Below are 16,562 nucleotides of genomic sequence, written 5' to 3'. Positions count from 1 at the left end.
TGGGAGGTGGGTGGGGGATGTTGTAATACCCCAAAATTGGCTCATTGCCATGATCACCAATTCTAGCCTATTTGAATAAATCTTAAAGTACTATCTCATTAGGCAATTCTCATTCTAATTGTCGCTAATTGAATTAATTGTCAAATGTAGAAAAACCCTAATCTGCATTAATCATACTCTTTATTTGATTCTTAAACTATTGACTCGTATTAGTCACATTAAACCTACTGATTAAGATTTAATTTAATTTAATTTGAAGTATTTATACTTTAATTAGATTAAATTTTATCCTAATACTAATTTACTAAGGAATTAAAATATTTAATTTAATAATTATGCCCACTTTAATTAATTGAATGTGAATATTCAATTAAATGAAAAAATCATTTATCAGCTCATAGCTCACTTATTAAATTAAATAAATCATCTTTTTAGTTCTCAATGGAAACTGTAATTGAACTATCTCTTGAATTGGAATCAATCTAGTTAACTTGATCTCACACCCTATGACAAGTTAAGTTAACTACTCATCACACTCATATCTGAAATAGTTAACTTCACCTGCATAAGGAACCTTTCATTCTAATTGAATCTTTGCTTCAATCCTGACCATCAATCTAAGTTGATCTCACCCGTTGATGGGTTCTAGGACTTCTACTTAAGAGGCTTGTAATTCCTCATTACAGAGGTTGAAATGAATTGCTATCGAGACTCTGCTGAATTGTGCACTTATTTACTCATTATTAGCATACACTTTCATTTCTTAGATTAAGAATCATTTTAGTATTAATATGCATACATTTAGTTAATCTTTATTTATATGTTCTTAGATTAAATGCATATCTCATTTTAGAATAATTGTATTCGTATAGATTAATTGCATTTAAATCCTTCGTTCTAGCATGGTCTGATTGCCTATACCTTGAATCTAAGAGCATAAGAAGGAAAAATCAACCTAGATAGATGGCAACAAGTCATCTTGTAGGATTCCTCTTGGGTGAACAATTGCATGTTCATTATAGGATGAATTTGCATATAAAGACCGTGTTGAGGTGTGTGTGTTAAGCAGAGGCCACATTCCATGCGTACATTTCTAGTGCCCACCATGGGGCCAAGGAAATCAATTTCTCTAGCCTCATCTGTATTTTTTTGGTCATTTTAGCACTTTTTCTATACTATTCCATATAGTCATTCAAATCTTCACACAAGACATTCCATTTTTGGGCAAGGATTTGAAGTTCTTGTGTGAAGTTTTAAACCATATTGCACAAAAAGTGCCCCATTGCACAAGTCTTTGTCTGGCACATCATTTTCTCACGTGGCTTGGTGAAAAATTTTGCACAACCCTATGCAAGATTTTGTGTGAGATTTTGCAATAGCAATCTTGATTTTATCACTTTTTAGCATTCTATTTGTATAAATTTTTGAACATGTTTTTCTCTGAATCTTTATTGTTCTATTTCTTTGGTTCACTATAGCTTAACTGTTGTCTACAGGATGTTTGTCAGTGATTCCTTACAAAACTCACTCTAATGAAAACTGACCCTTTATTTGTAGGACAAAAGATGAAGATACGTTTGATGAAGACTACTCTTAAAACCCACAAAAGCTACATGTTTTCTTTCTTGCTTTCAAAACATACATTAATTAGGGCTTGTGAACTTCCTACGGTGCAAGATAGAAGAATAGGAGATTATGCTCTTCAACACTTGGAGGTCATGACCAAGGGTGAATAAAAAATGTGGACACTTCTGAAAGACAACATATCAAAGAAGGTAAGTAGCTTAGTGGTTCTCTAGTGCTAATTTGTATCTATGATGAAATGATGGTTTTCTTTCAAGGAAATCAAAATCTCTAGAAAGAATGAGTCTAGATTGATTAAGCTAAGTTGGTAAATTAATCTATTTTGCGTGTTTGGGTGAGAAAGTAAGGTAGAGGAGTATGTTATTTCCCCTTGAGGGAAATCAAAAACTTTGACCCTTGCAATTAAACAACCAATCCGAGTCAATCATTTAGATGGCCTGCTAGATTGATCCAACCTCTAGGAATGAACCAAGTGAGCACACTCCTTTCACTAAAGATTCCAACTCACTATAATCAAGATGCTTTGTAGAGAGAAAGACTCCAAAGCTGGATTAATTTCTTTCCCATGATTCTTGATATCAGATATCAAGGGGAAGCTCTATCTGTTACACTAGTCAGTGCCAGCCCCAGTCTTGCTAAGCAAGTGTCTGCACTCTTAGATGCTGGTGTGGGTTGTTGGTCTTAACTTTTCTTGTGGAGCCCCTAGGGATTAATTTGAATGGAAGACAAGTAAAAACCTTTTAGTTAGAAGCTACTTGATTCACCTCTGAAAGGAGGCATAATCTTTGTGAAAGGTGGGGGAAGAATCTCTCTTGTAGAACTCACCATAGGCATGCTTTTGGATGTTGGAAGGTGGTTTACATGCTTGTACCCTACCAAAAGGGCCCTCATTCAGCATATACTATTGAGTCCTTTGAATATACCAAAAACATAGGTGCCCTCTAGGTGGTGACATGGCTGTGTGAGGTACGCACATGCACATAAGATGTGGGACAAAGATTTTTCTTTCTCTACCATTTTCTATTTCTAGGGATAAAGTGTGTTTATTATCGAGTCTTCAAAATGTCCAAACCTGATAAAAAAACCTAAAAAGTCAAGACTCCCCTATCCCTCCAAGTTGCTTTGCCCTTAGTTGGATTCTATTTGACAACTACTTGCTTCCCGTGTACTGTTAAAAACACTTTGCCTTGTTTCAAACTCCAACACCACTTTTACAAGTTTGAAATCAACTTGCATTCTGTCTATTATCACACAAAAAAGCCCGCAATTTGTTTGAAACTATCCGAATAGTCAAGAAATCTCTTTGAAATCCAATTCTATTGTCAATCTAGCCTTTATTTTTGTGCACAGTCTTGCATTTCCTTGCGTGAGAAGTCACTTCTTTGCACAAGTTGGTTTAGGTCTTTGCATGAGAATTTTCATATGCCCACACAAGATCTTGCTAACTATCATTGCTTTCCTATCACTTCTTTGCATGAGCTACAACAACTCTTTGTGCAAGTTTAAATTGTTATTTCAAGATTTCACTCCACCCAGTATACTTTCTCGGACTGCTCTTAGAGATCGTGCAAGACCTTGCTTTGAAATTGTCAAATCTACTTGTTCAACCAATCTATGATCTATATTTAGTCTATTTTCTACATTGATTTGTCCCTTCTCTATCTGTACACAGTCTCAAATAGTCACATTTAGCTTAACTAAAGATTTGTGATCCATATTTTGACTAGTCTTGTCTTTAGTTCTCTGGATTCTAGTTCTTTGATTCTTTTCAAACTCTACATTATGATAGTCATAACCTTTGGCTATTATAGCCTTCAAATCACACTACTCATGCCTTAGTATACAACATTCTTGTCTTGTCCTATTGAGACTAAGTTTTAGTGCGGTCCTTGACCAAGTTCTTGCTTCTTGTCCATTGTCTATGACTATCACAACAAGAAGCAGCAATGTGTTTTATCCTCTTAGACCTAGGCACGGTCATTCTAGGGGTCATAATAAAAATAGATGTTGTCTTTCATTTGTTACATAGTCTAAATCCAGTTCATCTAGTGAGGCATCTTTACGATCTCCCTCACCCATCAAGACACCTTGACTACAACAAACATTCTCCATAAACCTGCAACAAACTAGGAATCCTCTATATCAAGAGGATCTTGAGACTAGTAGAGGTCCTGTATCTCCTAACACAATGTCTAAATTCCTTTTCAGAGGACCTTTTGAAACACAACATACTAAAACTAAACACATTCCTATAATGACCATAGGAATGACAAAGAGAAAGAAAAAGACCTTGATACCAATGAGGAATAGGAAGAGGTGGAAATACTCCTTGAACACATAGAAAAATGTTGAAGAGACAAAAACTTTCAAAAATTCATGGGAATTCTACTTAAGGAAGAGAAAGAAAAGTACTTTCTCAAACTTTTCCTAGAGAGAGCTAAGCTACCCTCTCATTTCAATGTAGAAACCTTTATCATGCCTGAAGAGGAAATTGACACTTTCAAACTCCAAAAAAAACTAAAAATTATGCAAGACCAGTTTGCCCAGATGATGCAAGAAAAAGAGAAGCCTGCCAAAACATACACATGGGATGCTCTTTGTCCGTTCCCATTCGACAAGAGCACAAACATGCCTCCTTTCTCATGAGACATAGAGCTACCTAAGTATGAGAAGTACTTTGGCACCACTAATCTTCAAGATCACTTGCAAGAATTTGGTGCCTTGTCTATGGAGTTTATATACAATCAAGCATACCTCATGCATTTATTTCCTAGGAGCCTAGGTGGTCAGGCTTTGGAGTGGTTCTCATGCTTAACTCCTAGTATTAAGATGTTTGATGAAATTTCCAACTTATTTATCCAATAGTATTCTCATAACATTCAACACCCTATCAATATTTGAGAACTATGCAACCTTGAACAAAAAGTTGGAGAACCTTTTCGCGCATTCCTCTAATGGTGGAGACAACTTTACACTAAGTATTCCCACAAAATTCCAAAAACTAAGAAGCTTGACATTTTCACTAACAACCTCCTACCCAATTTTGGGTATAAAGTCCAACTTCAAGGTTTGCATACCTTTGAAGACATGATCACACATGCCATCCACATCAAGGAATTTATGGTCAAGAAAGGTGAACTCACTCTTCAAAATGACACAAAACAAGGTTCCACCTCCAATAAGGATAAAACCAAATATGTCAACAAGAACCAAAAAATTGTATATGATGGAGTTGTTGACAATGTCACTCCCAAACCCGCTAAGGTAGCATTTAATCTCACAAATGGTCCCAGTGCAGCCAAAAATGCTGAGAAGCCTCCTCCTAACAACAAGACATCTGGGAACAAACTGAGAAACTCATGGACCACATGCCCTATGTGAGAGTATACACCCTTGGGTGAATCTTTGGATGTGGTTTACAAAAAATTTCTACAACACAAGCTTATTTCACCAATGGACAACCCTCATCTCTATGATCCACAACCACATCCACCATGGTGGAATGACACCTCATTCTATGAGTATCACCAAAATAAATGACACAAGACTAGCAACTACATAAACTTGCACCATAAAGTCTAGGACATGATTAATGCTAGTGAACTTGTCACAGATGGACATAACAAGAACTTAGATCACAAGGCATTCAAAGAGCCTTTCTCGACCTATGAAAAAGGAGACTTCAAAACCAAAACCTAACAACAAGGTCAACTATACATATTCCAATGATGAAAATGTTATTAACATGGTTGAACCTATGGATTCTAAATACTATGATGTCATTACCATTAAGGGAAAACAAGGTAACGAAAAAGCCAAGACATCATTTGTCTTGAGGGGCCCTACTTCTAATATGATAGATAACACACCTTTGCAACACTATGCTAATGTTGTTACTTGCTCTCATGCCAAGTTGGTGCTCAAAGGCCTTGCACCTTCTATTCTTGATCCTAAACAACATAAAGACAAAGCCCTTGCTGGTCTATCTAGCAAAGGTACAAAACTCACAAAAAATTCAATGAAAACTAGTTATAGTGTTATTGATCAACTGAAATGAACTAATGTTCAAATATCCATCTTGGAGCTACTTAAAATCTCACCTGCGAATAGGTAGATTCTGCACAAAGCCCTCACTGAGGAAAATGTTCCTCAAGATCTTGATCTTGAGCAATTCCAATCCATGGTAGGTCACCTGACCTTGCCTTATCTTATGACCTTCTCTAAGGAGGATGATAACTCACTGAGTTACCTACACAATCAACCTCTACACATCGAGGTTATGATACATTAGACACATTTTTCTCAAGTACTCATTGATAATAGTGTTGGCCTAAACATCGTCTCTACTGCTTTGCTTAGACAATTGAATTATTTTGAGGATTCTATTGATCTTGGATGTGAGATCACCATCAAAGCAGATGACAAAGTGGAATGAAAGTATCTAGGTCTTTTGGTCTTACCCATTCATGTTGGTCTTGTAGAAAGGGGTGTCACCTATCAAGTACTTGACATTCCTTTGGCTTACAAATTCTATTAGGATGGCCATGGACACATGAGATGCACGCTATGCCATCCACATATCACCAATGCATTAAATTCCCATTTCATGGCTCTAAAATTACTATTCTTGCTACCACTAGCTATACCTACAATATGCTCAAAGCTGCTAAAACTTTCATCCCTACTAACCAGGAATCCACTAATTATGATGACTATAAGCTGAAACAAATCAAGCAGTCATTCAAATTGAAAGAAACTGGTATGGGAGGGTATCATATTGAACTAGTGCTCTGATTAACATCTCTTCTAGAATCTCGTTGGCATTATGGGAGAACCTTAGAGGAAAAGAAGCCAATTTTGTTGACACCTCAAACCAAGTATAATAGCAGTTTTTTCAAGGCTATAGTTCCCCTAGAGGAAAAAAGTGAAAATAGAGTCATTGTTGCATGGCTTTATAGAGAAGAGACTCTCGTAGACTTGATAGAACAAGCTCAAGAAATTACTCTTGAGAAATATGGGCCTAGTCTTAGGCTCATGAAGCATTTTGGCTACAAGGGAACTAGCCCCATTGGGTGCAATAAAAATGGCCTAATTGATCCTATCAAAGAAATGCCTTGAGGAAATAGTGATACAATTGGCTTAGGATTTAAGAAGGTTCCTTTCCATTTGGGACCTAATAAATTTATACTAGAACCTAAGAGTTCATTTGGAAATGAGTTACAAGCTGAGTCAGACACTCAAGAGGAAAAATATAATAATGAGGATCCCTATCCTTATCCTATTCCTTATGATCTCACTAATTTTTTTTCTGAGCCAGATGACTTTGTACCATGTGTTAGCACTGTGGATGATATTAGTGATTCTTCTGAGGATAATGCTGATCAACCTGAAGCTCATCCAAAAAAGGGAGATTTTAGTCAATCATTTCATATAGAGTACCTATGTAAGAACCCAAATGATGAAGGTGAGTATGTCCCTATCACTGTTGAGGAGTTCTATAGTCTCTTGCCATGTAGCACAGATTCTAAGGAATATGAGTTTGACTCTCTTTTAGAAGTGACTACTAATAAAGACATTGATCAAGTTCATGTCTATGAAAACTAAATCAAAGTGGGTGAGATTCCTAGGGTTAGGTTAAATGGATCTGATCAAACTAGTTTCCTAGAGTTGTTAATTGTTGATGTTAGTACTCAGAGGCATTCGAATGCACCTTTGGACAAAGTCCCCGTAGGTCTTGAATTGATAGTCCAAGCACTCAATGTCTATACCATGAATGCAATTGACCTAGCCACTACTCTTTTACTCACACATATTGAGCTTATAGACTAGAACCCCAATGCATCTAGTGAAGTCTCTACCTTCTAGAATGACTATGATCTTGCCTACTACCTAAATGCTATCAAACCCATAACGTCTTCCACTAATGAACAAATCATCAACATGACTAAAGCTGACATCAAATATCTCAATCATACAAATAAAAATAAAAATACAGAAGGTCTAATGGTGAAAACCAGATTGTGACAGTGTCAAAACCCAATAAAAGTAAAAACAAAAGACGTATCCAAAGGTGAAAACCTCTCTAAGGTGCCCATGCATGAGATATTTGATTCAGTTCCAAGTCACTTTTAGGAGAGATCATCGGTGTTGATAGAGCCAATGTAGCCAATTAACCTAGGTATAGAAGAACATCCTCATATGATACATCTAGCATAGACATTGTCACCTAAAGAAAAGGAAGAGTTCATTGCCTTTTTCAGAGAAAAGAAGATAAATTTGTCTTAGAAATGCTCTAACATGCCAGCACTGGACCTTGATCTTATCATGCACCACTTTTCCATTGCACTAGGCATCAAACTAGTTAAACAAAAACTTCAAAAAATGCATCCTCATGTTGCATTGCTCATCAAAACAAAACTGGAGAAGCTTCTAAAAGTTGGTTTTATCAGTGCAATTGATTATGCTAAATGGATATCCAATATTTTTCCAGTCTCCAAGCATGATAAATCTATTAGGGTTTGTACTAACTTTTGTGATCCCAACTTGGCATGTCCTAAGGACAATTTTTCACTTCCCAATATTGTATAATAGTGGACATGATGGTAGAATTTGAGATGTACTCACCTATGGATGGGTTTTCTAGTTACAATCAAATAAAAATTACACCATAAGAACAGGAAAAAACTACTTTCACATGTGCATGGGGAACCTCTTGCTAGAATGTAATGCCATTTGGCTTGAAAAATGCTAGTGCAACTTATTAGAGAGAAATAACCACAATTTTCCATGACATGATGCATAAGACCATGAAGGACTATGTGGATGATAACTTGGTCAAAAGAGCTAAATGTGATACTCATCTGCAAGATTTGTGACCCATCCTAGATCATACGGAAAAATTTAGCTTGCAGCTCAATCCTAAGAAATGCGCATTTGGTGTCACATCAAGAAAGCTTTTGTGATACATTGTCTCTACAAAAGGAATTGAGGTGGATTTAGAGAAATTACAAGAAATAATGGATATGCCACCACCTCAAAACACTAGTCAGATGAGAGGTCTACAAGGTAGGCTCCAATCTATTCATAGGTTTATGTCACAATTGGCATATAGATCACAACCCTTCACAAAGACTTTACATAAGGGTGTGAAATTCAATTGGAGCCAAGATTGTGAGCAAAGCTTAACACAGATCAAATAATATCTTACCAATCCACCAATCCTGATGGCCCCTATCCATGGGAAGCCTTTAATTTTGTACATTTCAGCAACTAAAACATCTCTGGGGATCCTCTTAGCTCAAGAAGACAACAATAACAAAGAGAGAGCTATTTACTACTTGAGTTGCACACTAATCTCATATGAGAAGAACTATAGCATCATTGAGAAAGCTTGTTTGGTAGTCATCTTTGCTTCCCAAAAGTTGAGACACTACATGCTTGCACACACTATGTGACTCATGGCTAAACTAGATCCACTAAAGTACTTGCTCAGTAAGGAAGCTCTCACAGGAAGATTGGCTAAGTGGGTTATGATACTCAGTGAATTTGACATCTAGTATGTTGAAAGAAAAGCTATCAAAGGATAGGAAATTGCATATCAGCTAGCCAATGCACCTATACAGAGTCTCCTACCAATGAACATTGATTTCCTAGATGAGTCAATTCTAACACTCACACACCAAACATGGGTTATGTTCTTTGATGGGTCCTTCATGCAACAAGGATTTGGTGTTGGATTACTCTTCATAACACCACAGAGACACTCATTACCCAAAGTGTAAAAGATTTCATTTCCTTGAACAAACAACATTGCTAAATATGATGCTTTAATCAATGGGATGAAAATTGCAATTGAATGGAGAGTGGATAAATTAGACATCTTTGGCGACTCTCCACTTGTCATCAATCAAGTTAATGATGTGTACCAAACAAAGGATCAAAACCTAATTCCATTAAGGGCATGGTTGATGACTTGAAGAAGTATTCACTAGTAAATTGAGGGCTAAATTTCGATGCGAAAAAGTCACAATTTTGACAAGAGTAGGTCAATAAAGCCATGAAACTTGCTGTCGATCTTTTTTGGTCAGTTTTCTACCACATTTATTTTGAGTAACAATTTTGACTTCATAAAGGTGGACTTACCGACATGAATTTCATCAATTTCTCTAGTCAACCTAAACTATTATTTTCTCATTTGCGAGAGCAGGTGGTCACAATTGTGACATAAACCTACATCAATTTGGCATCTGAATTCCAACCAAAACCCCTCACTTTTCTACATCGATGCCTTACTCATGCCGTCAAAGGTAACCAGTTTGGTGTCACAATTGAGACCAAGATATGTAGAAATTTTAATGCATTTTTCCAATTATTTTGAAAGCTTTGCTCTCACAAGAGCCTTCAAAACTACACAAAACTTGATTCTAAAGCGTAATTGCTTGATGCATGAGAGTCAAGGTATCATACACATTTCTAGCTCCACACCATTTTTTTGTTCGTCAAATGATTTATTTTATACAAACAAATGGGAAGGAGGAAGAAATGTGCATGATATCCTATTTCCATCGAGCAATTATGCTTTACAACTCAAATTTTTTGGAGTTTAGAAGGCTCCTATGAGAGTAAAGCCTTTGCAATAATTGGCACAACACGTCTAAATTTCGGTTCATGCAGGGAAGAATAAAATTAGGAAAGAATTATTTATCAGGAATGAAAGCCAATAATTTCATCTATTTTTCAAACTGATAAACGTGACAAAAAAATTTATAGTCCCAATCACATCATCATAAGAGTGCATATATAACTATAACTATAACTATGTCTAAAACCAACATAATTTACAAATATCCACAATTCAAATATTATCCCTTGATGTTTTCTTTAATGCAAAATTTTAAGTCAACTATGTTATCGCCCTGGATGTAATACCAAACTGTCATTAGGCTAAAGACTGCAACAAGATTTATGATTTACAAATGCAAGGAGAACTACGCAACCAAAGTAGAAAATGACATGAAAAGTTAACAATCTATCAATTAACAATCTAGATGAAATATTTCTAGCAATTGAATTGTACATTATAGAAACAAAAAATTGCCTTAAAATTGACACCTCACTAGTTGTTCATTTGCATCCGTAATGGCTTCACAAAAGTTGAAAGCTTACGATTTGTCAAGAACACAAAAGACACTCATAGTTCAGCTACATCAATAAAACTAAGGTAGTTTAGTTGCATGGTGAGGGAAAGAGACTGTCAATATTGTTTGTGGAGTTGCAAATAGGTAAGCGGTAAACATAAAAAGGTAGTACAAGATTTTAATAGCAATTATGACCATAGTTTTTCTCAGTAGTTTTGGGTCATTAAATTGGATAGAAAATTGATAGTAAAATGTGAAAAAGAACACACATAATGTCACATCAAAATAAGTTTCCATCCTACATATGAGTGTGCATCAAAACTGAATTTTTACCTCCTCAATCTATCTGTATCAATAAAGAAATAAGACATTTTTGTAATACAAAATTCTTGAACCCTATTCGACTTTAATCTTCCAAACTTGCAAAATAAAACAAAAGCCATGAGAACTAAAATAAAAGGATTTATTTCTAACAAACTATCACAAATGCTTTGTATATACCTTAGGACATGATACAAGCTATTTCACAAGCAACACTTAACATTCCAATTTTTTTCTCATTTACTAGAGTGATGATAAACTATATGCAAAGTAGAAATAGTGCAGCATAATAGATGATTAGTATCTACAATTTTTAATACTAAAAATTATAAAGAATGTAATACTCACAAGTGTTGTTGCCTAAGAGAATGCAACCCAAGTTTATCATGATCTCTATAGCATTCATTGCACTGGGAATATCCTACTTATTTGCAAACACCAATAACACTGCATCTCGTAGTTCATCTTGCAAGAACAAGAAACTTAAATGATAAAAAAATTCTTTGGATAACATGAAAATAATTGTTAAAAGAATGAGGCCAATTTTACACATAATAACCAAAGTTTCCATGAGAAAGACATGAAATCTTCTTGATCCATTTTCCAATTGTGTTTATACAATCCTAAAAATTCACTTTGATATTTTTGACTAATTATTGTTGGAAGGATTTTATTTGCTTCATCAAATGAGTGTATATTGTAGTCCTGGCTTCTTGTATTTTTCAAGATAGTATCATTACTCATCTAGAATTTTTCAATCTGAAAGGATGATGTTGATATGTTGTTTTTCTATAATAGCCAAAACAAGGGGTTGTTAACCTTTACACAAATAAGGGATGAAAGCATAAACATAGGGCATAAACAACACAAGAAAAAAAACCTCTTCTTATGCACTTGGACAAAAGTCTAAGAAATACTATTGTTAAGATTGCAACAAAGGAAACTCCACTAAAACCTGTCAACAAGGCCCAAGAGTGATTATTTAAGAGTCAGCATTATCAATAGAATTTTGTTCAAAATAGAAGTGGAAGCAGTAACTTCAACAACATAGGCCACAAAGCTAGTGGGCATCGCACCTAAAATATGGTCTAACATCCAAAATTATGACAAGAATGGAAGTGATAGAAGTCTAGCTTAGACCAACAGCATGAGAAGCATCAATATAATCAAAAAAAGTTTCTTCTTCATTAGAAAACAAGTCCTCAAAAGGAAAATCTAAAATAGAATCAGAAGCTTTAATTGTCAAATGGTCATTTTTCACAGTCCTCCATCAAGTGACAACACCTATCCAAAACAAAATGGCAATCATTAGGCATGTATCATATAGAGATGCAATCTCTACAACAAAATAGAAAATCCTCATATTCAATGATTCACCCATGGCCTCTCATCAGCCATGATTGAAGTGGAGAGATCTCTATTTCAACTAGAATGCAAACATAGAATAGCCCAAAATTGTACTAGATCCATCCAATTTTAGGAACTAGCAAAGTGAATTTCTAGTGGCCTCAGGCAAAACAACTCACAAAAGTGAAAAGAAGATGAGGAAGGAAAAACCAAACATAACTCACATAGGTATAGCTCAATGTCACCAAACATTAGGGACCTCAAACAATTAGTCACCCAATGGTGTAAATCTTAGAGGCACTAGACACTCTAAGACTTTATAGACCATACTTTTGCACTGATAAAAGTTCATGTTATCACCACAAAATAGGAAAAACTTTGCATAAGACTTGACAGCCCAAGCATAGCTCCTTCAACCAAAATTTGACAAACAATTATCTAGAGCATTCAACAGGTCTAGAACCACCAACAAGAGGAAATATCCTAGAACCTAGAAGCCTAGCTTAGCACTACACTAGGAGAATCAAACCCCAACAAAAGCCATTCAATGGATCTCTTCCGATGGGTTGTGTTACGAGTATATTAAGTTCCCCTCTTTCTCTAGAGTGGAAAACATCATGAATTTTGAGTTCAAATCTACGTTATGTAATATTGCTTTACTCATGTTTAGAGATCCTTATAGTATATTCAGAGATACTTATTATATCTACTCTATAATTAATGGCAGTGTAATAGCATACTAGCATCAGATTTCATAACCCACATCAAAAGTGGTTAGTTACACAAGAAGAAGCATCGAACATCGGACATGAGAAACAAATTCAGATTGATTTCTCCTCTATTATCAGAGGATCATAGTAAGGCACAACACAAATTCTCAAATATAAATAATAGTGAACTGTCATTTTACTTAGATCCCTATGAAAATGTAGCACTAAAATACAATATACATTGGTGTTAGGAATTTGGTTGACAACCAAAATAAATTGAATTGAAATAAGAAACTTTACCAAAGAATCAACTAAATATGTAATTTTAAGCATGTTTTGCTACTCAAAATGTTACGACGTCTTCCTTCTTGACCTTAAACTCATGACATTTTCTAGTTTTACAAGGGGAAACATTATCTCTCCAACTATTAGCTCTAAATGGCTTCCACCTTAGGCGCATAGAGTCTTTGAACTAGATAGATAAAATACACAACCATGTTGAAGACCATGGAAATAGAGGATAACATGGAAAATACCAAACAACAAGTTTGATGATGATGAAGACTACAATGAAGATAGAAGATCCCAGACATCATCAATTAATACCAAACTACCAAATGGACTATACAAACTTGAAAAGATAAGAAACACCTTACAACTAAATGGAACTCTAGAAGCTACCATCAAATGGCATGACATTGAATCATTATCAATAAAGAAATACAACATAGAGAAGCTACTAGATATGGTATTTCTATTCATTTTTCAAATGAAAGAGTGTAGTAGGTATGCAACCACATCTAAGAAAAGTGAAATTTCACACCATTTTCCATGTTGATGTTGAGATACAGACCTGTGCAATCCAATCTCCCAAGGAATAGATAGCACCACGTATCACCATCTTTGCCAAAATAGGATGTGTCATAAAGAGATGTTAGAATAGTTACTAAAATGGTCATAAATTATGTTGTTATAGTAAAAGAATACTTTAACTTAAGGGAAAAAACTATACAATATTAAAACATGATATTGTGCTTTAAAAACTAAAAAGGTACCTATAATGAAGAACTTCATTTCAACTTGCTAATTGGTTGTCACTATTAACTATAAGCTTATCTTTAAAGTTTGAGCTTCACTTGATTTCAAGAATAGTTAAATATTCTCTACTTAACAGGGCCAACCATGTGAAGGTGGAATCTCATTTGGCCCCTCCTCCACCCCCCCCTCTTCTCCCCCCCCCCCCCCCCCCCAACCCCCCCAACATTTAATAACATTAAATTCATCCATTTTTGAAATATAACATTCAATCATTATAATCACATGATAACATTCATTAACACATAAAATTCATAAACACACAACATTCATGAATAATTCAAGAGTAAGTCATTCATGAATAATTCATTAACACAATATTCATCAACACCCAACATTAATAAATAATATTCATTAACACAATATTCATTAACAATATTCAAAAGTAAATCATTCATGAATAATCATATCCTTTTTGCTTTCTTGTCGTTTCTTTTTTTCATAAAATTTCTAAGAGGAATATCAATGTCCTCATCATCCCCATTAACATTTAATAACATTCAATTCATCTATTTTTGAAATATAAAATTCAATCATTATAATCACATGATAACATTCGTTAACACATCAAATTCATAAACACACAACATTCGTGAATAATTCATTAACACAAAATTCATTAACATGCAACATACAAGAGTAAGTCATTCATAAATCATTCATTAACACAATATTCATTAACACCCAACATTAATGAATAATATTCATTAACAATATTCATTAGCACAATATTCATTAACAGTATTGAAGAGTAATTCATTCATGAATAATCATATCTTTTTCGCTTTCTTGCCGTTTCTTTTTTTCATAAAATTTCTAAGAGGAATATCAATGTCCTCGTCACCCCCCTCCTCTACTAGTTCTAACACATGTCTCCTCCTCATCTGTTCAGGAACATCATGAGGCCATTGCACCAAAGGGGGGTCCGCTACAATAACAAGTACTTCATGAGTTAAATTCACACCATCTTATATTAGTGAATTATGATTTGTTTTTAAAGTAAAAGAACTATAAATAAAAAAATTAATTTAAAAGAACAAAACATAGATTTTCTTCACCTGAATGTGCGACATGATCTACCTGCTAATCAGTCTGAACATCCTTTGGCACTTGTTCAGCACAACATGATTCTATATCCTCAATACAAAAAGGTTACACCAAGTTCAATTAAAGATGTTAAATTGTATTAATAATTATATAATTAGTTTTAAATAACAAATGAGCACCTCCATCGATAGTACAATGCACATCACGGGCTTCATGATGTTGCCTATGATCTGTGTCATGATTAACAGGCTGCATTGGAATGTCATGCACATTATTATCAAATAAATTGTTTCTCAAGTATTTAGTTTCTAATATATATTTTGGCATACTTACCTATGCACATGATGCAAGAGCCTATTCAGTTGGGGTAATGGAAGTTTATCGTAGGCATTCAGCCACCACTGCATAGCCTTGCTTGAAGGCAATTTTTTTGTGTTCTTCTGTGGCCTCCAGATTAAAATCAGCGCCCTGCATTTTTTTATTAATTAACAAAATTATTTTCATTTTATAAATAATTTTTTTTTTCTATTCATTTATTGCTACTTACAACTTGTGCTTTGATTTTTGAATATACCCCAGAGCCAAGTCTGTGTTGCCCAACCTTTTCCAGCCTTGCCTTTGTTGTCTTTGATGTGTCTTGCAACCTATGAAAAGTTTGAAATATGTTAGATGATATAGATATAAAGATCAGTACAAAATACTGGATTATTATATATTGGTATGAAGGTTTTAGCATAAAGTAGCATGTTCCACCAAAAATATTAAAAAAGGGAAGAAATTATAGCATCATACCTTTAATTGACATGTGTAATCATGCTATTTATCCATGGAGTTCATGCTATTTATCCATATTCTGAGATGCCTCTCCATAAAATTACACATCAATTTTGACAGTCTATATTATCCATTGTCACACAAAGTAAACGATGAGCTAAAAGTTCAAACATCTAGTAGAATTTATAGATTAAATTATTTTTCCATCAAAGATAAGTCAATTAGGTTGAATGGGATGTGAACATATTTGGTAAATTGGGGGGGGTGGCAGCTTCAAGGAGGAACCACTCGTTCAAATGACAGTTTAGAGTCTATACGCTTAGTGGAAAGGCATGAGTCTGGTAGCATTACCTTTGTATCATTACCTCCTGGTTCTTGATGTCCTGCAGAGTATCCATAGGCTCCACACTTGAAGTGTGTTTATCCCCAAGGCTGCAATAGGTATAAACTTGAGGGCGAATGTTAGATTTCAGATTTTTTTAGTAGCATTTCTTTTTACCCGTAGCTAAAAAGTAAGTTTTTTTTGTTTTCAATTTAAAAGACATCA

This window comes from Cupressus sempervirens, chromosome 7 (assembly GCF_028749045.1).
Source record: "Cupressus sempervirens isolate cs-2001-9-10 chromosome 7, ASM2874904v1, whole genome shotgun sequence".
NCBI classification, from domain to species: Eukaryota; Viridiplantae; Streptophyta; class Pinopsida; order Cupressales; family Cupressaceae; genus Cupressus; species Cupressus sempervirens.
Note: the sequence above shows the minus strand (reverse complement) of the source record.